The sequence below is a fragment of the Falco cherrug genome, chromosome 12 (assembly GCF_023634085.1).
Source record: "Falco cherrug isolate bFalChe1 chromosome 12, bFalChe1.pri, whole genome shotgun sequence".
NCBI classification, from domain to species: domain Eukaryota; kingdom Metazoa; phylum Chordata; class Aves; order Falconiformes; family Falconidae; genus Falco; species Falco cherrug.
In genome coordinates this window covers 21,591,038-21,602,992 of record NC_073708.1, presented here as the reverse complement: position 1 = coordinate 21,602,992, position 11,955 = coordinate 21,591,038, and the positions used below count along the sequence as shown (strand labels likewise).

Here is an 11,955-nt window from a genome sequence, read left to right as displayed (position 1 = left end):
AAGAAGGGGAAAAATACCGTATTTGATTCTTTACATGGAACAACCACTATCACAGCTCACTTTCTTGTGACCATTAGTACATCCTGTTGAATGCTTTGGAAGGAGACCTTTTTCTGTTGTAAATACAATTCAGACTGTCAAGCAAATGATCCCCTCTGTACCAAAGTGTTTGCCAGCTGCTGTTACATCGGCTGCTGGGGTGCTTTTGAAGCAAGCTCGCTGAACCACAGCTGGGAGGATGACGTGTTTGTCCATGTGGTCTTCCTGCTTCCTTTGCACTGGTTTTGGCATTTGAATGCATTGTGAGTTGTCTGAACTTGCGAAAAAAAAAAAAAATTGCAGTGAAAAAGGGAGTGGCTGTTTACAGGCATAATGCAACAAATTATGTTGCAGTGCCAGAAATTTTGCAAGGATGAAGCAAAGGGAGCATCAGGGGAAGTGCATCAGCAGAGGGAAGGGCAATGAGACCTCCCTCACACAGGAACTATTAATTTTATTCAGCTGTTTTTTGAACCCATGCCCTTGGCGGGAGGAGATCAGGCTCGTGAGCAGGACCCAGACTTGCTTCTTGTTACAGGATTCTGAAGTGTACCTCACAAATTCATTAACTCATACTTTTTTCAGGATTTTCCAAGCTTTCCCAGTTATTTAAATTTATTAGGTCACAGGCTTTTTTGGTGAAGGCTGAAAAAGGCAGTGGCTGTTGCAGGTTTTTCTCTGTCATCTGTTCTTCTCTGGTAAGTAGTAATCCATACTTTTTCTTGTTTTCACTTCAATAGTGTCTGACAAATCAAAACAGATTTGCAGTCTGACACATGTAGCTCATGCTCTGCTGTTATGCAGATAGATACATCTGTGACCCACAGTTTCTGGCTCAAGTGACCTGAAATGCTACAGCTGAGTACAAGTTCTGATGAGCAGGCTTCCCCTTCCGAGATCTGAGCGAGGCAGTGTGCAGAAAGCATCCAGCCCTAGCAGCACAGCAGAACACAGGCGTCTATGAGGATTTCCGACTGTTCTCCATGCTCCTGCCAGTACCAAAAGAAAGGTCTTCCTTTTTCCATCTAACTGTCGACTTCTTTTTAGAGAAATACCATAGGAAAAAGTCCCACCCAGCTCTAGAGAAATGAGAAACGTAGTAGTCTGATTACTTTTCAGAGGTGACATATTTAGAAGGAGGAGGCAGTGCAGTTGAGGAATATATCTATTGGTGGAAACCTAGAGATTTGTTCAGAGATCCTGAAAATTTGCAAGTTACAGGAGGAATTAATAACACAAAAATACCAGACAGCTAGTCAATGACAACTGTTTGCTGTAATACATCTGGCTCTCCTTCTGTGGGGAAAAAAGCTTCCTGTGAACATTTCAGCACCTCCAAATGATACTTTAAGAACAAACCTATTTATCTCACTTTTCCTTTTTTTTCTACTGCCTCCTGTAAAGAAGATGACATCTATAGTGATTGGAAAATGACTAAATATTAAAAATATAATTTCAGATGCAATTTAAAAAAAATTGTTTATAATTAGTATAAGTTAAAGAGTGACATAGATATACTAAAGACTTCGTTTCTTAGCAACATATTCATGGAGTCTTTAAAAAATAGTCCTGTGGCTGCAGGAATATAAACATCTATCTATCTATCTGTTTAATTTCAGCACCATGGTTGCAAAATAAATACTTCTACAGGAGTTTGCAAAGATAAATCCATGTAATTTTTTTTTTTTTAAATCTACTGCCAGGAGGAGGTTGACAAGTTAGAATACTTGAGGAAAAAAATTGTTCTCAGTAAAACATTGCTACCAAGTAGCTACCATTCCCAGCAAAAGTTTGTGTATGTGTATTTGCTTTCATCTGAAGCCAGCTGAAGAAAAATACTTTACATAGCACTTATCAGTTATAAATTTAGATATTTGTAGTCTGAAGCAATTTCTTCATTGGATTGCATGTTTCAGCCCTATTTTTGCTTCAGACACACTGGAGGCAGAGCTGTGTGGAAGTGAGGGCTGTAGCAGGAAAACTTAAAACAGTCCATGCCAAAGCACCCTGGTAGCCTAGAGTGAAACTTTTGCAATGCCACTTGGACAAGTGATAAAGTCTAAATTACATTTCAGGATTCAGATTATTTTTTTTTTATAATCCCTCACAAGCAGTGACTTCTGGTAATTTCTAAGGTGCCTTAATCTTCATCCATTAAACTCTCCAGATGCCTAAAACACTATCATGCTATCTGCAGCTCCTTCTGGTCTACATAACACAGTTATGAAGAAGGAGATGAAGGAGATAGAATTTTAATCCATGATAGCTTGAAGCAATTAACCCCCTGCTTCCTAAAACAGTAATTTGACATCCATTGACTATGTTGAAGATATTCTGGTTTGCAAAAACCAGCGTGACTGACCCCCCAGCAGGGAAGGACCATGACTCTGCAACATGTGTTTGGAGTGTTCACCCCTCAACAGAAAACTGCTGAGCCCTGAGGACCAATTATTGCTTAACTCATGACAACCAAGTCCCTTTGTGAGCATGAGGCTTTGAATTTGATGCATTCGTCTGGTATGTGGGTGATGTGACCCTCTCCGTTGTTTTCCCTTTCCTTTCTCTGGTACTTTTCCAGTGCAGTGGTGACAATATCTAAAGCCCTTGGCTGTTATCAGCCCCTTTGTGGTGGGCAAGATTTCTGGTTTTGCTGTTTACAAACAGGGAAGGACTGGTGGGTGATGTGGTGGCCGGAGGATGTCTTAGGCAGAGTGATCATGAGATGTTAGAGTTTTTGATTCTCAGAGAAGAAGAGGGGGTCAGCAGAACAGCTGCCTTGGACTTCTGGAGGGCAGCCTTTGACCTGTTGAAGCACCTGGTTGACAGAGTCCCTTGGGAGGCAGTTCTGAAGGGCCAAGGGTCCAGGAAGGCGGGACATTTCTTCAGAAAGGAAGTCTGAAAGGTGCAGGGGGAGGCTGTCACCATGCGCCAAAAGATGAGCTGGTGGGGGAGAAGACCAGCCTGGCCAAACAGAGAGCTTTGGCTGGAACGTGGCAAAAAGGAGTTTACCACCTTTGGAAGAAGGAGCAGGCAGCTCTGGAGGACTATAAAGATGTCACAAGGTTATGTAGGGCGAAGATCAGAGAGGTGAAAGCCCAGCTAGAACTCAGGCTGGCCACTACTGTAAAAGATAAAAAAAAATGTTTTTTCAAATACATTAGAAACAAAAGGTGTACCAAGGATAATCTTCATCCTTTATTGGATGCAACAGGGAACATTGCCACAAAGGCTGAGGAAAAGGCCGAGGTACTTAATACTTTCTTTGCCTCAGTCTAATAGCAAGGCCAGTTACCCTCAGGGTACTCAGCCCCCTGAGCTGGGAGACAGGGATAAGGAGGAGCAGAATGAAGTCTCCACAGTCCAGGCGGCGGGGTGGTGGTATACAACCAGATGTTGTCTACCTGGACCTTAGTAAAGCCTTTAACATCTTCCCCCACAGCATTCTTGTGAGGAAACTGGCTGCTCATGGCTTGGATGGGTGTACTCTATACTGGGTAAAAATCTGGCTGGGTGGCTGAGCCCAAAGAGTGGTGGTGAGTGGAGTTACATCCAGCTGGTGACTGGTCACAAGTGGTGTTCCCCAGGGCCCAGTGTTGGGGCCAGTCCAGTTTAATGTCTTTACTGATGGTCTGGGCGAAGGGATTGAGTGCACCCTCAGTAAGTTTGCAGATGACACCAAGTTGGGCAGGTATGTTTATCCACTTAAGGGCAGAAAGGTTCTGCAGAGGGATCTGGGCAGACTGGACTGATGGGCCAAGGCCAACTGTATGAGGTTCGAGGAGAAGTGCTGAGTCCTGCACTTGGGTCACAGCAACCCTATTTTGCAACGCTACAGGCCTGGTGAAGAGTGGGTGGAAAAAGATGTAATGGGAGTGTTGGTTGACAGCTGACTGAACATGAGCCAGCAGTGTGCCCAGGTGGCCAAGGCAGCCAACAGCATCCTGGCTTGTATCTGAAACAGCGTGACCAGCAGGACAAGGGCAGTGATTGTCCCCTTGTACTTGGCACTGGTGAGGCTGCACTTTGAATCCTGTTTTCAGTTTTGGGCCCCTCACTGTAAGAGGGACACTGAGGTGCTGGAGTGTGTCCAGAGAAGGGCAATGAAGCTGGTGAAGGATCTAAAGCACAAGTCTTGTGAGGAGCAACTGATGGAACTGGGGTTGTTTAGTCTCAAGTGGAGGAGGCTCAGGGGGAATCTTATCACTCTTTACAGCTCCCTGAAAGGAAGCTGTAGGCAGGTGGGGGTAGGTCTCTTCTACCAGATAACTAGCCACAGTATAAGAGGAAATGGGCTCAAGTTATGCCAGGAGAGGTTTAGATTGGATACTAGGAAAATGTTTTCCACTGGGAAGATGGTGAAGCATTGGAACAGGCTGTCCAGGGAGATGGTGGAATCACCATTCCTGGAGGTATTTTAAAAACATGTATACATGGTGCTTAAGGACATAGTTTAGTGATGGCACTTGGCAGTCCTGGATTAATGGTTGGACTTGACGATATGTTTTCCAACTTAAATGATTCTATGATCTCCATGGTGACAGACTCCAGGAAGCTGTACCATCAAGTTCCAAAAGCCTAAGGTGATACCCACCTTCAAATCTTGTCTAGTTCTGAACAGGTCGTTGGACATGACCTCCAGGATCACTTCCAACCTCAATTATTTCATGTTTCTTGCACAATTTCTCAGCCATGTGTCCCAAGTCAGGCTTATCATCAGTGCAATTGATTCTCTCATCTTTGTGTATCAGCATTTGTGGCTGATGAAACAGTATCTCTGGGCTTACTCTGTCAACAGACTTGTGCCTTCTGACAAAATCTTTGGTGAACGCTACTGATATCTGAAGTTCTTGTAATTACCCCTCTTCCAGCTCATGTTGCCCGATACTGTGGGAGAGCAGCAGTGATACTCTTTAATTTCAGCTTTAAGCAATACAAAACAGATACTCTCTTTGATGGCACATCCTGGCTCTTAAAATTTAACAGAGGACATTAAAATTGCTCCTTTATGGTTTTACATCATTTTCTAGAAGAGAAAGTGATGATTTTTAAGGGAATGTGATGGTAGTATAAAATTTTATGTCACATAAAATAAAATATCTCATTCAGATTTTTCTCTTCCAAATGTACTAACTTGTTATATAATTCTCTGTGAATACATTTAACCAGGAGATAATTTTTACTGCTGTGCTACAGTCCATAGAATCAGAAACTCACAGACTAATAGTGCAGGGAAGGGCAACAGTAAAAATTTTTTTTGGGGAAAATGCTGGAATAAAAACCTCCACATTTTCTTCTTACTGAGAGCTTTAGAAAATAACCACAAAAAAATTCCTCTGCCACTTTAGTTAAGAAGTCTAAGGTGCCTCAATCTGATGATATAAATCACAACTTACCACTTCAGTGATCTTCCGCCTCCTGCTTTTATGTAACCGTCATGCAAGGGCTCGTGTTGCACAAATGGCAAGGATTCTTGGGAAATGTATACATTTTTATACAGAAATGTCAGTCATTGTACTTATCTTTTCAGTAATCTCCTCTCCCAAGAAATCGTTAATCCACTTTAGTGGGAGACTATAATTGTTGCTGTGGTGTTTTGTTGGTTCAGTATGACAGAACCAGTAAAATGATTTTTAAAGTATTTGCAGTGTTTAATATTGCATTTTATTTGGTATGCTTGCTGCAGCCTGTTCCTCTTGAATTCACTGGCAGACACATTGCCTTTGATGGAACAGTTTTCAGTTCTAGAAGATTTGACAGAGCTAGAGTAAATAATTCAGTACTTGAAGGAATACTGATATATTTTTAAATTACTTCCTTCTACCAAATAACTCACAACTTGACACGAGTTAATCCCACGAAATATAACTCACTGCTTCATTTCACTCCCAAATAACTGTTCACATTTCACCATGGTATATTTCTGCTCACTTGAGTGTCTTCTTGGGAAATAGTTTATTGCCTAAGAAATAGTTTATATGCTCTCAGTGATGTGCAAGGAATGCACTGGATGATTTGCAAATGCATATAGAACCAGGTTTCTCCTCTAAACTTTTGCAAACTATTTCAAATATTTCTGTTTTCAAACAAAGGAAAAGCAATTGCCAAGTGAAAGTTAGCATCATTCATATAGAAAAAGTTACTTTCCTTTTTAAAGCACTTCAGGTCATCAATCAGAAACTATGCTTTTTGCTGTAATAGAGCCGGGATGATTCTTCCAACTTGCGTACCTCTTCTTTATTAATAATTATCCAACTCACTGTAACTAATTTAAAAATATGATATTTCGATAAAGGGGGAAAAAAAAGGCTCAAATGAATTATTGCAATACTGATATCCCAAAAATGGAATATCACCTACTACGTCAATAAACTATACGTTCATCTTTGGTCAGTGGTTTGTGCTGTGTGTAGTCCTGCTTGCACTAAAATGTCAGCAGTTCATGAAAGTGGATAGAGTTTAGGGTGGTAATGTGCTAAAAAAACCCAAACAAAAACATCAAAAAACCCCATTCTGAGTCAAAGCCTTGTTAAGTTTATATGTGAGTGCTGGTGGCTCCTTGCAGTGTAGTAATTAGTGTTGTATGGTCATACATGCTGCCACATTTTGCTTCATTCATTTTGCTTTCTCAGCTAAGAAAATTTGAAATGCCACTTTAATTTCAGAGCTGTGAAGTGAATAACAGGGGCCAGGGTGTACGCATCTGTGCACCGCATGTTTTCCATAGAAATACAGAATTACAATCATTTTGCAGTGTGAATGTTCAGCACTGAAATATAATAAAGCAGTAATACAAAATAGATTATGAGGAATTGCTGATGATATTCAGAGTTGTTACTTGCATGTATTTTTTATTTTCTTCCATCGAAAAAGCTTGGGAGATGTAAATAAAATTAATTCAAGAATGATGTTAGACTATTGTAAGTACGTGTGTGAGTCTGGTCTCAGTGCTAGTGTGCTGGATATGTTAATTATAAGTGAGATCACAGAACATCTGGAAAAATCCTGGATGACAAAACCAAGCCAATATAACTTCATAAAAGGTAAAAATCTCAAGTGAGATGTTGTCTGGTATACTTATTTTCAGAGAAATTATGCAAAGAACAGATGGGAGAAGTTACAGATGTAGCCTTGGATTTCAAAATAGCTTTTGACAGAGACCAGTGCCATGACCTGAATGGGTAAGCTTAGTCCATATCTCCATATCTTAATCCATATCTCCAAACAAAGAATAAACTTGGCTGGAGACAAGGAAAAGTGTATGAAGTGGGTTAAATGATAGTGTCATACACATGCCAGTGGAATTCCAGCCAGAGGAGTCACTCGCAATCGTGCTCTTGCCAGGAGACAAGACAATGCCGCAATGTTTCCCCATCTGTTTTATGCTGCAGGATGCTCCAGAAAGACCCCGGATAAATCCCACTTGTCAACACACCCCGTGTTCTTCTGGGTGACGCTTCTGTGGTTTGGAGGTGATGCTTCAGCAGTGGCAGCAGCTGACCCGTGGAAGCCCTGGGGCGGTGGGGACATTGCTGAGCCCAGCTGCTTGTGACGTGCAGGCGTCCCCAAGGAGGCTGGGTGGAGTGGCCGAAAGCCCTGCAAGCCTCCAGAACCAGCAAATCCACTGGGAATCTCTGGGGTAGATGAAATCTGTTATTTCTATTCTGGCCAGTACAAGAAAGGTTGATCTGAAGTTGGGATGGTGAAATGAATATGGATTCTTTTCATTGTGTAAAAGGTAAAAAAAAAAATAATCAATCCCGCAGTAGATTATATTTTTAGTATTAAAACATTTCACCTGAAATACAGTTCTGTGAGAACATGCTACCCAGAGGGCAGCTCTAATAAGGCACTGTTCCTGGGACCTTTATTCCTCAAGGAGATTGAGGTCACCTGAGCAATAACTAATTATAAATTTTCCCACTTACCTCAGGCCTTACTGACGATGTGTAGTCAGAGCAAGGAAATCTCTCGAACAAGCCTGTGTGGAAGGCGGGTACAGCGCTCAGGAACAGAACAGGGATTCCTTGTTTGCTTGAGACACTTGAGTTTCCTGCCCTGGCTGACTTAATAAAATCAACTTGCAATGTTGTCAGTGATTCTGTGTCAAGGGGTGCACCTAGTGTGTAGCAGTCTCAGAAGGAGGTGAGGACAGAGGAGTAAGAAGTCCAAAGAAGTTCAAGGGACGTTAGCATTTTCTGTGGCAAGCAGTATTGCTACTTTTGTGAATTGGAAGACGAAAGCAGGGCTAGGTGATTTATTTTGCTGGTATTTCTGTTGTTATGTTCTGCTATGAATATGGGAGAAACTTTTTCATTTCATTTGGTGTGAAAGTGGGACTCTGCTGAGAAGACCCCAGGTCTGGGTTCTATAAATCCCAATATAGTAACAGTGGCCCTTCAGATTCAGATTTATTAAATTTAAACAGTGTCCACATTGAGACTGAATGAATTATTTTTACACACATGGAAAAACAACCTAACGTGTAGTCCTAGCCTACTACAGAAAAAACTTAGGAAAACAAACCAATTGAGAGAGGGTAAGGTACCCCGGCACTTTAATCAGCATTCTTATTGCCAAACTCTCTTGTAATGTTTATTTTTCATTTTTTCCTCTAGTTTTTCTGCCTTTTTCTTCCCCTTTCTAATTGCTTTGTATTTTCTATGTTGTTGGTGGGGATTCATGGTAGATGTAATGAGATCTTACACTGTTACAATTCTGGTATGCTTTTATATCATAGTTCTTTCCCTCAGCTGTCCATCTCTGCTGCTTATCTTCAGGACTGCAAAATGCTCATCTCCTCCACTGTTTTGTTCATAAGTAGTTATCAGCAAAATCAATGTACAATATCTTTCAGAATAAGAAGTGATGCAAAAATATTGAGTTCCAACAGAATAAACAAAGTGAGAAGTCCTATCAGTAAATGTGGCAGAGGACTAAGTATAGTGCAATACACTGTGCTCTTCATACTGCAGATCCACAGTCGCCATCCTCTCAGCCTGTCTGCTGTGCAAATCAAGTATAAGGACAGGTGGTGTAACTGTCACCTTTTTGAGAAAATTTCTGATTGGAGGGCACGTGCTGAACAGAATTGACTGTGCTGGGGGGACATGAACAATGTCTGCAGTGCCCATCGTCTCACTAGGAGGGTCTGCTTGGCCAAGGGAATCAACCAGCTTTGCTGCGTCTTACCATCTTTCTCTGCAAGGAACAACAGCAAGAACATGAGGGGAACCTAGAACTGTGCTGATTTAATGACTTTTATGCACTGTGCTTGCCAGTTCTCGCACACACACCCACACCCACACCCACACCCACACACACACCCTCCAGTATTAACAAATGTTTTGTACTGCTTGCAAAGAAAATAAGAAATTATAGTGGTCACTCTCTAGATTTTGGTTCTCCAATGTCTTTTCAAATGGCCATAAACTCTTCTGCCAGTTTAGAGTGGCTTGTTCTGATTTGGAGATGAGTTATACGTACTGTGAGCTGCGGTGGATGATTCCACGGCTACTAAGCAGTGGTGATTCATGTTGCAGTTTTTCATGAGTGCAGTGTGTCCTCTAGTCCTACCCTAATGCCTCAAGTAAACGTGACAGTCCACAAACACACAGCCCACCTAAGATAAAAATAGATGTGTGAGTAGGATTAAAACAATGGCACTCAGTAATGCCTTTTATGCTGAAAACAGTATGTTCAAATTCTACCATAAAGAGGAAAGGAGTGTTCAGGTTAATTCTTCTTGCCCAAGAGACCCTCATTTTTGCTAGTTGGGAATCTATTCCAGCTATGGAAGATGAACAAGTAAATTCCCCCCTACCCCTCCAGGTATATTATTTTGTGCAAAACTTGTTCACTGTCAGCTAATAACTGTGTGTGAGGCAACATACGTGAGGCAATATGCCTCCTTTTAACAAACTGTACTGAAATGATAAGGGGGTTTCAGGAAAAAATGTTGCCACAGTGCACAGGCTCCATGCTTTTCTGGTTTTTCCTTTGTGTGCCATTAAATTGTACATTTGCAGTTTGAAGCTCTGCCCTTTTTGTTTGACTCTGCCCAGTTTGTCTGACTGGATAAAACTTAATTTATTTATATTTATGTAATGTTTATATTTTAAAATTCCCTATAGCCACAGACACTTGACAAATGTTTATCAAAATCTTTGCAGTTACTCTAAACTTATTAATATGTAAACAAAATTCCTGATGCATTAAAGGGCTAACCTGACAAATGTCTTCTTGAGACACGACAAAACATAAAAATAGCTACTTGGTTCTTTAAAAATATCCCAAGGCTATAAATTAGCCCATCAGAAGGCTGTATTATCTTTCACACAACAGAGAAACACAGATGCCTTCTCTAGTGTCAAAACTAGATGTTGTTATGCCAACATGCAAAGCTTCCAGCCAGCTCCATTTCTCCAGACTGCATATCTTTCCAATTTATTCAAAACTCTTTGTGTGATAAACATAACGGACTTTAATTATTCCAGTTAAAAGTTTCATGGCACTCTAAGCAGAATGGAAAAGCTGGGATTGCAGACTGGTTAGAAAAATCAAGGCAGAACGAGGATTTTTTTGGGCAGCCTAACAGAATTTGAAATATAATGAAAGTTAACGTTTTTATTGAAAACCAAACTTTGGTTATTTTTGAAATATTAGTAATGAGCATAAATTAATCAGTCGCAATTGAGTAGTACATAAGTGTCTGTGTTCACTGGAAGCTGAAAACCTTCTATTTATTACTGGTTTTAGTGGTTATAGAACTTGTTCATTGCAGCAGTGTAGCTCTCAGGGTAAAATGCCAAGTGCAGGATGTTCCCTAACTACCCACATTTTTTCCTTATGGGATTCTCGGTAGAAGTAGAATGAGACAGAGTTCAGAAGACACTAGGTACTAGTGAGAATTCCTTTGAATGATTTCATTTTACTAACACCTAGTTCTCATTTACTTGTATTATATTTTATATAGAATTATATAGAAAAAAGTTTCTTGAAATAACCTGAAAGATGTGATAAAGATTTATGTGAAGTCCGAATTCCCATTACAATTCAGGAGTCGAAGATGGCTGGAAGAAAGTTTATTTTATTTTTCCACTTATTTGGTATGGAAATTCAAGTACTGTCCCTTGTGTTGCTACCATGGTTTTGTTTTTTTCCACTCCCCCCTTCCCCCCCTTTTTTTTTTCTTCCCCCTTTTTTTTTTTTTTTTAATTGTGCAAAGGAACAGGATTTTTGATTCTCTTGAATGCTCAGGAATATATTTGGGCACTGAAGCCATGGAGATAATTTTTAATGATGATCATCTCAGCTTAATGTCATGATTCTTGGTGAGAAGATAAGGTTTCAATCATATATCAGTAAACCCACTTAGGACAATCTACAGATGTTTAATGGTACAGCAGTAAAAATAGACAAAGAGGCTCACGTGTTTTTCATTTTTTACATATGATTCAAACTCAGTCACAAAAAGCCCAATGAGCTTTTATAGCTGAAATGCGAAAGCCCTCAGAGAATGGAGGACTGTATTTTTAAGGCTCCAAAGGTGAGATAACTCTTTTGACATCCAATTTCCATCAAAGTAAGCTAGCCGTCTCCTTACTGTCACAAGCTGTGGCAATTGTGTGCTACACAGCAAGCACGCATGGGGAGTAGAGTAACGTTTGTGCCTTGAAGGTAAAACTGTTGAATATATTTTAGACCTGTATCTCCATTCCTTAAGCTGTGGTTTCTTGGGAGGGAGAGCCCAGTTTGTGTAACAGCAGTCTGTAAAAGTTCAGAGTCCAAATAGTGAAAACTATACGGTGCTAAAAGAGAATCCCTTATCTGGATGTCATTAGCAAAATGCTGTCTGACTTGCCAGCAGTGTACATACACATCAGCCACAGCTGTGCTTTCTAAAGCATTGACTTACAC

At 40.7% G+C, this 11,955-nt stretch overlaps 1 long non-coding RNA gene across 1 annotated transcript in view; it reads left to right on the top strand.

Annotated features, from left to right (window-relative positions):
- Positions 1-488: 488 nt before the first annotated feature.
- The window catches only part of LOC129737166 (uncharacterized), a 102,630-nt gene continuing 91,163 nt past the window's right edge, over positions 489-11,955 (top strand). Inside the window, exon 1 of the long non-coding RNA XR_008734705.1 lies at positions 489-737. This is a non-coding gene — a long non-coding RNA (uncharacterized LOC129737166). The remainder of the gene's footprint in view (positions 738-11,955) is intronic.